Below are 13147 nucleotides of genomic sequence, written 5' to 3'. Positions count from 1 at the left end.
GGTCCAGATTTGTTTCCCCTTTTATTTAGTTGTGAAAATGACACTTTGCCCAAGAAGCTTTTTTTCTGCTACACACATGCAAGTTTGACTGTAATATACAATAGCATTTTATTATAGTTATCTAATTAGATTTTTCAAAAAACAAAGTATTAATCAGTGACAACTTTCGGGAAAACGCGGTGGTTTTATACTACATGTGGCAAAATTGTCACCAAGGACAGCAGCGCCTATTTAGCGAGTAGGCTAAGTGCAATAAATATTTTTGGGGGGCATACATGGTGCTGATTTTGATGCACATAAAAACAGCAGTGCGTTTGGTTTGGTTTCGCCCACGACTGAAACAAAATTACAAGTGTAATTGATTGACTGATTATTTTATTATTATTATTTCATCCATTAATAAATTCACAACTTTTGAGATTTTCAGCTCAAGTTTCTTGTCATTTTCTAATGTAGCGAAAGGTCATTCCATTTGAACACTCTAGAACGCGATTAGCAACGGAAGTCGACAACTCAGATAACTCAAAATGATGTCCAGTAACCCTGTAGCTATATCATCCGGACCTAGAGCGACAGGAAAATGTACAATGTGCAAATTCAAGGTAAGTGTTAATATGTCTTGATTATCATCTTTTGCAACAGAGCAATGATCATTTGAAATTAATTTGCCTCATTTATTTAACTAGCAAGCCAGTTAAGAGCAAATTCTTATTTACAATGGCCTACCCCAGGCTAATTGTGCGCTGCCCTATTGGACTCCCAATCACAGCCTGGATTTGAACCAGGGACTGTAGTGATGCCTCTTGCACTGAGATACAGTGCCTTAGACCGCTGTGCCACTCAGGAGTACAAGTGAAATGTTAGCTGAACAGACTGGTCTCTCATGGGGGGATCCATTGCTAGTCTGGGTAACAGTTAGCTAACAGTTTGTTTAGGTTTCATTCCACTCCTTGCCAATCCGTGTCATATATACTACATTTTGGCATATCATGACACAGAGCATAGAGATGCTATTAAATTCCTAATTCTATAGGCTACAATTGGAATGGAATGTTAGCTAAACAGAATGGCTGATCCCTTGCTGCTGGGTAATATCAAATAAATGCTTGAATTTCATCCTAATTTGAGTTTCTCCATGTTACAGTCCGCAACACAGTCAAGTCTAAACACGTCAAACCCCTTATCCCAAACGGCCGGATTACCATTCTGGCAGGCTTCAGTCGAGCATAATTAAGGAATAAGACGACTGATTTAGGTTTATTTGACATGTAGCCTACTATGGAACTGCAGAACTACAGAGATGGTATATTAGCTCACCATGGTCCCACAGAGACAAATATGATTGATTATTTAGTGTATAGTGCATTTAATCATGTGTTAAGAGTGATTTCCGATTTCATGTTATTTTGTCATGCAGAAAACCTGGCCTATTCACCAAACAAGCTGGTGAGAGAAATTCATAAACACAGAGGAAAGTCTAGTGATGATGGACCCTGTACCACTGCATTTAACCATGGCAAGGTGACTGGGAATATGGCCAAATACAAACAGTGTAGTTGTTCCATCCATAAGATAATCAAACAGGCAAAACGTCAGTACAAAGACAAAGTGGAGTCGCAATTCAACGGCTCAGACACGAGACAATCACAGACTACAAAGGGAAAACCAGCCACGTTGCGGACACCGACGTCTTGCTTCCGGACAAGCTAAACACCTTCTTCACCTGCTTTGAGAATAACACAGTGCCACCGACATGGCCAAGTACCAAGGACTGTGGGCTTTCCTTCTCTGTGGCCGACGTGAGAAAGACATTTAAGCGTGTTAACCCTCGCAAGGCTGCTGGACCAGACGGAATCCCTAGCAGCCGCGTCCTCAGAGCATGTGCAGACCACCTGGCTGGAGTGTTTACGGACATATTTAATCTCTCCCTATCCCAGTCTGCTGTCCCCACTTGCTTCAAGATGTCCACCATTGTTCCTGTCCCCAAGAAAGCAAAGGTAACTGAACTAAATGACTATCGCCCCGTAGCCCTCACTTATGTCATCATGAAGTGCTTTGAGAGGCTAGTTAAGGATCATATCACCTCTACCTTACCTGACACTTTAGACCCACTTCAATTTGCTTACCGCCCCAATAGATCCACAGACGATGCAATCGCCATCGCACTGCACACTGCCCTATTCCATCTGGACAAGAGGAATACCTATGTAAGAATGCTGTTCATTGACTATAGCTCAGTATTCAACACCATAGTACCCTCCGAGCTCATCATTAAGCTGGACCAGAACCCTGGACTTTCTGACGGGCCGCCCCCCAGGTGGTGAGGGGAGGAAACAACACCCCGCTGATCCTCAAGACTGGGGCCCCACAAGGATGCGTTCTCAGCCCTCTCCTGTACTCCCTGTTCACCCATGACTGCGTGGCCATGCTCGCCTCCAACTCAATCATCAAGTTTGCAGACGACACTACAGTGGTAGGCTTGATTACCAACAACGACGAGACGGCCTACAGGGAGGAGGTGAGGGCACTCGGAGTGCGGTGTCAGGAAAATAACCTCACACTCAACGTCAACAAAACAAAGGAGATGATCGTGGACTTCAGGAAACAGCAGAGGGAGCACCCCCCCTATCCACACCGACGGGACAGTAGTGGAGAAGGTGGAAACATCCTTCCTCGGCGTACACATCATGGACAAACTGAAATGGTGCACCCAAATAGACAGCGTTGTGAAGAAGGCGCAGCAGCGCCTCTTCGACCTCAGGAGGCTGAAGAAATTTGGCTTGTCACCAAAAACACTCACACACTTTTACAGATGCACAATCGAGAGCATCCTGTCGGGCTGTATCACTGCCTGGTACAGCAACTGCTCAGCTCACAACCGTAAGGCTCTCCAGAGGGTAGTGAGGTCTGCACAACACATCACCGGGGGCAAACTACCTGCCCTCCAGGACACCTACATCATCCGATGTCACAGGAAGGCCAAAAAGATCATCAAGGACAACAACCACCCGAGCCACTGCCTGTTCACCCCGCTATCATCCAGAAGGCGAGATCAGTACCAGTACCAGTACCAGTAGCATCAAAGCTGAGACCGAGAGACTGAAAAACAGCTTCTATCTCAAGGCCATCAGACTGTTAAATAGCCATCACTAACATTGAGTGGATGCTGCCAACATACAGACTCAAATCTCTAGCCACTTTAATAATAAAACATTGGATGTAATAAATGTATCACTAGTCACTTTAAACAATGCCACTTTATATAATGTTTACATACCCTACATTACTCATCTCATATGCATATACTGTACTCTATACTGTCTACTGCATCTTGCCTATGCCGTTCGACCATCGCTCATCCATATATTTATATTTACATATTCTTATTCATTCCTTTACACTTGTGTGTATAAGGTAGTTGTTGTGAAATTGTTAGATTACTTGTTAGATATTACTGCACGGTTGGAACTAGAAGCACAAGCATTTCGCTACACTTACATTAACATCTGCTAACTATGTGTATGTGACCAATACAATTGGATTTGGTTTGATTTAATAATGTTTAAATAATGTTTACATACTGCTTTACTCCTCTCATATGTTTATACTGTATTCTATTCTACTGTATTTTGGTCGATGTCACTCCGACATTGCTCAATCTAATATTTATATATTTCTTAATTCTTTTACTTTTAGATTTGTGTGTATTGTGTGTATTGTTGTGAATTGTTAGATACTACTGCACTGTTGGAGCTAGGAACACAAGCATTTCGCTACACCTGCCATAACATCTGCTGTGTATGTGACCAATAAAATTAGATTTGATTTGTATTTCTATAGTCATTGATGCACACAAAACAAAATCTTTTACAGTCACATCCCCAAAATGTCTTTCTTTTTCCGCCAAAGCCAAAAGACTCTGTGGCAATGTCTATGATGAGGAACTGCTGAAGTATGGATACAAAGTGACCTCCGAGGAGGATGTTACTTTTAATGCCCATGTGGACAACAAGTGAACAATATTACAGCTCCATCAGCCATGGAGCAGCAGGTGAACCAAACCCTAGGGGCTGCAGCTATGGAGCTAGGGGCACTGGTTGGCAACATGGTCCCCACCTGTTCAACTAAACAACAATAATGCCAACAACACCAAACACGTGGCACAGGCATCCCCCCAGGCACTAGCAGGTCTGGCATCCACTGAGAACAAGACTGTTGAAGGTATGTGTCATCTCAGACTCAGAAACCCAACTATCTATGGTAAACTTACATCTGCTTTGCACTAGTGATCTAATGTGTCCCTTCCCCGCACCGTTTTCCCCGCAGTTGTTTCACAAGTCAAACCTGGCTCAGCAGAGATGTTGGCCAGCAGCAACAGTGAGGCCAATATTTCTGGACAGGCCTGTGCTCCCCAGCATTACGCACATGTAACAGTATAACTTTAGTCCATCCCCTCGCCCGACCCGGGCGCGAACCAGGGACCCTCTGCACACATCAACAACGGTCACCCACGAAGCATCGTTACCCATCGCTCCACAAAAGCCGCGGCTCTTGCAGAGCAAGGGGAACCACTACTTCAACTCAAGATCTCAAAGCGAGTGACGTAACCGATTGAAACGCTATTAGCGCGCACCACCGCTAACTAGCTAGCCATTTCACATCCGTTACACTCACCCCCCTTTCGACCTCCTCCTTTTCCGCAGCAACCTGTGATCCGGGTCAACAGCATCAATGTAACAGTTTAACTTTATGGCGTCCCCTCGCCCCGACTCGGGCGCAAACCAGGGACCCTCTGCACACATCAACAACTTGACACCCACGAAGCATCGTTACACATCGCTCCACAAAAGCCGCGGCTCTTGCAGAGCAAGGGGAACCACTACTTCAACTCAAGGTCTCAAAGCGAGTGACGTAAACGATTGAAACGCTATTAGCGCGCACCACCGCTAACTAGCTAGCCATTTCACATCCGTTACACACACACCAACCAGGAGGGGGGATATGCCTGTGCTACCATGCCCACGGCGATGCCCTGCTACCCCAGATGCCCCAGAATTACCAGGCATAGCCTCCACCATCGCCACCCTATTTCCCAGGCCAGTCCTGCATATGCCAACTATATGGCAGAGTTGTATATTGTCCCCCCGGTCTATGCTGCCCTGGTGCCATCATCAGCTCCACTGCCACTGCCCCTGTGCACTCACCAGCACCTCAGCCCTTCTAACAGCTGCATGCAAGTGGCACCAACCATGGGGTGCTCTTGCCAATACGGAGGGCAGAGCCCTTCCTCACCATGCATCCCTGTGCTTGTCCTCTCCAAACAGTTTGGCTCCCTTCACTACAGGTCCAGGCAGAGACCCAGGATGGCCACAGGTGTGCCCGGATGCAGGAGCAAGTGCCTGCCCACATCCAGACGGGTCAACTGCACTTCTTCTTCCTGCAACGTGAATGACAGCTCCAGCTGGGCTCCAGAGCTTGCTACCCAGGTCTCCTACAGTGTGGGAGTGTCACAACACAGCGCGGTCCCTGCCGGGGAACTGAGGTCCATGTATGCCCCTGTTCCGTGCCCCATTGAACAGTAGAGAACAGATGCCCCAGTATAGCGTCCATTATGTAGTACCCCGACAAGGAGGGTTGTTCCATTGAAGGCGCAGAACGAGAATAGTCCATTCTCCTCCAAATAAGGCAGAAGTATGGAACCAGTTATTCTAGGAATGGATGGCCGTGAGTTATTTTATTTAATTTAATCTCATTAATTAAGAAAACATGAATACAGTATATTTGGTGCATATTCATAAGAGGATAAGTCTTCCGTTTGATTACATTTGGCCTGGAAGCTTTTGTTAATTGGTAGTATAATTATGCTAGTGAAGTTTTTTCGTTGAAGACACAGAGAATATTGTTCCTCAGTTAGTATAAAATAAACATTTCTCAGGTGGCTACATTTCAGTTATTTTTCTCATTACAGAACACCCAGACATGGACTGAACACAAAGCCCTACAACCTTATTTTGCAAATAATTGTTCACTCTTTAACTGAAAATGAAAGAAAATGTGTTAAAAATGTGAGTTTTGTATGCTGAAACCAGGAAAAGAATGTCTATGCTTATGCATAATTACATAGGCATGATTTTTTTTTTTTTTTTTTTGCTGCTGATGTGGCGTGGCCATTTGAATTTAAATGTATTTTAATATGTTATTTGGTTGAAATGGATTCGGCTAATATTTTGTTAAAGCTAGTCTACTGCACAAAATGCGCAAATGTTGCTTTCATTTTCAAATTAGCCAAGGCTTTAGGTTACTGCCATTGTGACGTCATGAAGCCGCGGAGTTTTACAGCATGGCTTTGAAATGGATTGTAGTCCTCGTTATTGGCTCAAGAGGAGGTCATCTGCAATGGTACTTTAGTCTATGTTTTTACTATTCTAAAATATCTGATTCAGTTTCGAATAATATGAATAGATATCTAGTTATACTTGTGTAGGATAAATAATAGGCTTAACCAACTGGCTGTAGACACATGAATGTACAGTAGGCTATGCATGACACATTATTATCAGGTAAACAACTACCGCAGCTAAATCATAAACGGTACTTTTCCAGGTGGCTTCTAGGAGTACGCTTCACTTCAAGCCCCCATTGACAATCATCATCACATACGGGCTGAAGAGTTGGCTAGAATGTCTTTGCAGAGCCATACTCATTGAGGGACCAAGGCAGATACCGGAATTTATTGCTGCCTATTGCGATGAGCTGCTGGAATTTAGAGAACGTGAGTCCTGCTGATACTTAAAGGGGCAATCAGCAGTTAAAAACAACAACAAACAGTTAACCCCGCCTCTATTCGGTCAAAAGCTTAGGGATAGGGCTAGAGAAATGTAACCACTCTCAAATTCATAAACAGAGTTATGGATGCAAGGCCTAACCAGCCATGATACCCAACGTATAGTTTAAACCATGGTTTGAGGCTATATAGTGTTTGTTTACATTGAATTTGTTTACAAACATTGGAAAAAAAAGGGTTCTGATGGAGTGCAACAGTTGAACTAATCTCATGAGGCATTTATTATTCTTCAAGAATCAATAGGTACATACACTCCCCTACGTATTTATTTGGACAGTGAAGCTAAAAGTTATTATTTGGCTCAACGTTTTAAATATGTACAGTACAGAATGTCACCTTTTATTTGAAGGTATTTTCCTACATATCTGTTTAACCGTTTAGAAATTCAAGCTCTTTATGTATCTGGTCCCCCCATTTGAAGGTGTTATAAGTATTTGGACAAATTCACAAACAGTATATGTGTATTAAAGTAGTAAAACGTTTTGTATTTGGTCCCATATTCCCAGCACACAATGTCTACATCAAGATTGTGACTCTACAAACTTGTTGGATGCATTTGCAGTTTGTTTTAGTTGTGTTTGGGATTATGCTGTGCCCAATAGAAATGGTAAATAAATAAGAATATGTCTCAGAAACCTTCTACATTAATGTGGATGCTACCATGAGTATGGATCATCATGAATGAATTGTGAGTAATGATGAGTGAGAAAGTTACAGAGGTACAAAGATCATACCCCCAAGACATGCTAACCACTCACCATTACAATAACAGGGGAGGTTAGCATTTTATATCATACCCCCAAGACATGCTAACCTCTCACCATTACAATAACAGGGGAGGTTAGCATTTTTTGGGGGGGTATGATATTTATACCTCTATAACTTTATCACTCATTATTCATTCATGATTATCCGTAATCATGGTAGCATCCACATTAATGTAGAAGTTTTCAGAAACATACAGTATCAGTCAAAAGTTTGGACACAGCTACTCATTCAAGGGTTTTTCTTTGTTTTGACTATTTTCTATAATGTAGAATAATAGTGAAGACATCAAAACTATGAAATAACACATATCGAATCATGTAGCAACCAAAAACGTGTTAAACAAGTCAAAATATATTTTATATTTGAGATTCTTCAAAGTAGCCACCATTTGCCTTGATGACAGCTTTGCACACTCTTGGCATTCTTTCAACCAGCTTCATGAGGTAGTCACCTGGAATACATTTCAATTAACAGGTGTGCCTTGTCAAAAGTTAATTTGTGGAATTTCTTTCCTTCTTAATGCGTTTGAGCCAATCAGTTGTGTTGTGACAAGGTAGGGGTGGTAAACAGAAGCTAGCCCTATTTGGTAAAAGACCAAGTCCATTTTATAGCAAGAACAGCTCAAATAAACAAGGAGAAACAGCAGTCCATCATCCATTACTTTAAGACATGAAGGTCAGTCAATCTTGAACATTTCAAGAATTAAGCGCTATGATGAAACTGGCTCTCATGAGGACCGCCACAGTAAAGGAAGACCCAGAGTTACCTCTGCTGCAGAGGATAAGTTCATTAGAGTTAACTGCTCCTCAGAAATTGCAGCCCAAATAAATGCTTCACAGAGTTCAAGTAACAGACACATTCAACATCAACTGTTCAGAGGAGACTGCGTGAATCAGGCCTTCATGGTTGAATTGCTGCAAAGAAACCACTACTAAAGGACACCAATAAGAAGAAGAGACTTGCTTGGGCCAAGAAACACGAGCAATGGACATTAGACCGGTGGAAATCTGTCCAAATTTGAGATTTTTGGTTCCAACCGCCATGTCTTTGTGAGACGCAGAGTAGGTGAACGGATGATCTCTGCATGTGGGGTTCCCACCGTGAAGCATGGAGGAGGAGTGATGGTGTGGGGGTGCTTTGTGACACTGTCTGTGATTTATTTAGAATTCAAGGCACACTTAACCAACAGGGCTACCACAGCATTCTGCAGGGATACGCTATCCCATCTGGTTTGCACTTAGTGGGACTATAATTCGTTATTTTAACAGGACAATGACCCAACACACCTCCAGGCTGTGTAAGGGCTATTTGACCGTATATTTATAAATGGTAAAACATATGTATGAATATACCCTCAAATAAAAGGTGACATTCTGTACTGTCGCCTCATATGTAGCAACTGAATATTGTCCCTTTAACATGTGGACTAATGTAGATGCCTACAGTATGTTTACAAACACATAAAAGTAGTCAATGTTTAAAAAAAGTAGCCTAGCTTTTTTTTGTAGACCCTAATAACTTTTGAGCCTGGTTCCTCTCTAGGTTTCTTCGTAGGTTCCTGCCTTTCTATGGAGTTTTTCCGAGCCATTGTGCTTCTACATCTGCATTGCTTGCTGTTTGGGGTTTTAGGCTGGGTTTCTGTATAGCACTTTGTGACATCTGCTGATGTAAAAAGGGCTTTATAAATACATTTGATTGATTGATTGAAACAGTAGGATAAATTTGGAATTCATATATGCTAGGCCCCTAGTTCATCCTAACATTTTAAAGGCTGACGTTACCTAATTAGAGTGGAACAAGGAATGAACTGTATTTCCTTTTGCTCAGGTAATCCTTTGATGGATACCAAGGATGTTACACATCTGTACCAAGAGATACGCGGTAAGGACTTTAAAATGTTTTAAAATTAATACAGTTGAATGTCTTGCACACATGCCTCACAATTTCCTACATTTTAATTTTTTCAATAGAGGCAAATTATGTCGAAGACTGGAAAGCTGCCATAGACTTAATGCACAGGCAGCTAGGCCTACAGTATCCATCCGGAGAGCCTGCACCTGTGCACTGTGACCAGATGTCGCTCCTCCTGGCTGAGGAGACCCTGTCAGTCAGCCAGAGGATCAGCCCAAGGTCCACCCAGGAGTCCAATGTCCCCTCCAGTGAGCCCATGGGTGGGCCAGATGAGCAGGCTCAGTCGCTGAGCAGTCCCCCTGGAGGAGCCCACAATGGAGATGACGTTGGAGGTCAATCCAGCCCAACCATCACTGTAGATGGAGCTCAGTCCAGCCCAGCCAAGCTTGGAGATCAACCCAGTCCAACTGTGGAAGAGGAGGAGGCCCAGGCTGGGCCGGGTTCTGCCGTGCAGTCAGCCGTGTTCCAGAGATCTCTGTCAGGGGACAGTCTACTGGAGGCCAACCACTCTGCAGTCCTGATCAGCACCGCCAGCGCCCCGACCAACAACACCATCATTGTCTACTCTGAGAATCTTCCGGAGACCATTATCTTCCACAGCGACAGCCTTCTAGCCCCAGGTGTATCTTCCAGGGGTAGTCTGACCTGGACTCTTTCGGTTGGTGAGGGGAATACGGTTTGGGTAAATGACCTAACAGAGGTGATGTCTGATGATGTGGTGGTGTTCCACAAAGTGCCCTCAATGGACAGCCTGTCTCGCATGCCGTCTGCCTTGAATAATACCTCTTTAGCTGCTGAGGAAAAAGTGGGTCAAGTGATTTCAAAAAGCAGCATAGAATTCTCACTGGAGAATGTATTGTCTGGCTCTCCATCCTTTGGGGAAGTGGCTACAGCTGCAGCTTTGCAGCAGGCAAAAACTGATCAGATAAGATCTACCATTGAACTTACAGAGAAAGTATCCTCCTCAGAGATAGTGGGAGCCAGAGCAGCATGGATAGAGTCATCAGTTGGGATACCTAGTAGAAAAGAGAGTGTAGGGAGAACAGCAGAGACACCAGAGAGACACACATCTCCCAGAGATTCACCCAGAGTATATTCTCTTCTGTCAGGTATGATATTAATCTATACTAAAAAATGTATTGCCAGTTTGGTACAAACTGTTTAGGGACAAGATATGACAAGATACATAGTAATGTTTAAAACGTTTGCCATTGCATCCTCTATCCTCACAGCTCATTCTGATGAATCTCTGAAGGGTACAGACAAATCATCCATCTCCAGCCTGACCAGGGTTCCTTCTGCACCTCGCAGTGAGAGAGGGAAAGAATTAGCAATTTCACCAAAATCCAGTCTGGCCAGGCTCTCCTCTGCCTCTGTAGATGAGAGAGCAGCTGAATCAACTTCAAGAGAAGTCTTCAGTAATGTGGAGGAGCTACTGGTGCCTCCAACTGCTTCTGTTGGCAGGGTTTCAGCATTAGTGACTGCTGCAAGACATTCTGAAAGTGGTTTATCAGGAAGAGCTTTCTCTGAATCAGAACTAGTGGATGCAGCACACAGAGTGTCCTCAGTCAGGATACCCAGTAGAGAGGAGAGTGTGAGGAGAACAGCAGAGACACCAGAGAGACACACTTCCTCAGTATCTCCACATGCATCTTATGTGTCAGGTAACAGAATGCATTTATGTCATTTAGCAGACGCTCTTATCCAGAGCAACTTACAGGAGCAATTAGGGTTAAGTGCCTTGCTCAAGGGCAGATCAACAGATTTTTCACCTAGTCGGCTCGGATTTGAACCAGCAACCTTTTGATTACTGGCCCAATGCTCTTAATCACTAGGTTACCTGCCGCCCAGAGTAAAATGTCTCTATATCATAGTTCTAAAAGGAACATAGTCACACATGCATTACAGCTTTTCTATATCGCTGTATCTTCTGTTGATTTGAAAAGAAATGTCTGTGTTTTATAGAGTGCCCAGTGATGTTTGAAAAAGAGGACTGGTGTGTAATCACCATTCCCTCTGCTCCAGTGAAGAAAGCAGTCAAATTCAACCCCTCCGAAGAGATCTCACCTATTACTTCACCCGGCTTAGATTTAGCCTGGGAGGAGCTTCTACAGACATCAGAATACATCGTTGATAAAGTAGCCTTCAAGACTTTAGAGATTGTAAACAAACAATTACAATGCTCGAGGGAGATCTCTGAAATGGCCCCATCTGACCCTGTGGTTGTGTCTCAGTCTCTAAACGTACTTTCTTATGATGATCTCTCTTACTCGCATTCAGCTGTGGAGGAATTCTCTACTGCCTCAGCAAGATGCTCAGAAGGTGATGTCACTGAAGGATTCTCTACTGCCTCAGCAAGATGCTCAGAAGGTGATGTCACTGAAGGATTCTCTACTGCCTCAGCAAGATGCTCAGAAGGTGATGTCACTGAAGAATCTCACTCTGAAACAGCAGTAGAGAGTGAAGCAATCTCTGTGAGGGAGATTTCACCAGCAGTGACTGCGAGGTGTTCTGCCAGTGACGTATCAGAACGAGTTCCCTCTGAAACAGCAGGTTTGGGAGCAGCAGCGTCATCAATGGAGCAGCTATCAGAGTCACTAACTGCATTAGTCTTTGAGGGTGGGATTTCACCAGCGGTGTTGGCCAATGATGTATCAGAAAGAGCTCCCTCTGAAACATCAGTAGCGGGAGCAGAGGCTTCAGAGAGACACACATCTCTCAGTGTATCTCCACAGACTTCATTTGTGTCAGGTATGTGTCACTTCCTCTCAAGGGAACTTCCAAGCACAATATTCCATAATACTTCATTTTTAAAAATGTTATTAGAGGAACAAAGTCAACTACTTTATTTAACATAATTTATTTTGTCTCTATCCATAGCGCATTCTGAAGAATCACTGAAAGCTACAGACTTGTCACCTCCATCCAGCCTGGCCAGGATTCCCTCTGCATATCTCAGTGATGGCGTGTCACCAGCAGTGTCTGCAATATGTTCTGCTAGTGACTTACTAGAAAGAGCTTCCTCTGAAACAACAGAGCTCAGAGTGATCCCCTCTGCACCATCAATGGATGAGCTATTGGTATTACCCACTGCTTCTGTTGTTGGGATTTCAACAGCAGTGTCTGCAAGATCTTCAAGAGGGAGTTTTGCAGAAAGAGCTCCCTCAGAAACAGCAGTGGAGGGGGTAAAATATTCTGAAAGTGGTTTATCAGGAAGAGCCTTCTCTAAATCAGAACTAGTGGATGCAGCACACAGAGTGTCCTCAGTCAGGATAGCCAGTAGAGAGGAGAGTGTGAGGAGAACAGCAGAGACACCAGAGAGACACTCATTTCCAAGAGTATCTCCACAGACATCTTCAGTGTCAGGTACAGTAGTCATCCAATCTCTATGATATACTTCTAATGAGGTACATGTTACTCTTTCTGGTAAAATGTTTAAGAAAATGTCAGTGTAACATCACAACATACAACAACAACAAAAATCTGTCTATCCTCAACTCATGGTGATGTTTGTTTCTACAACAGCTACGTGCTTGTCATCTAAGTCTAGCCTGTCTAGGGTCCCCTCTGTGTCTCTCAGTGATGGTGCAGCAGAGTCATTCTCTATGGAAGTCATCTCTAATG

This window comes from Salvelinus namaycush, chromosome 25 (genome assembly GCF_016432855.1).
Source record: "Salvelinus namaycush isolate Seneca chromosome 25, SaNama_1.0, whole genome shotgun sequence".
NCBI classification, from domain to species: domain Eukaryota; kingdom Metazoa; phylum Chordata; class Actinopteri; order Salmoniformes; family Salmonidae; genus Salvelinus; species Salvelinus namaycush.
The sequence above is the reverse complement of the archived record's forward strand: the minus strand, read 5'-3'. Positions refer to the sequence as shown.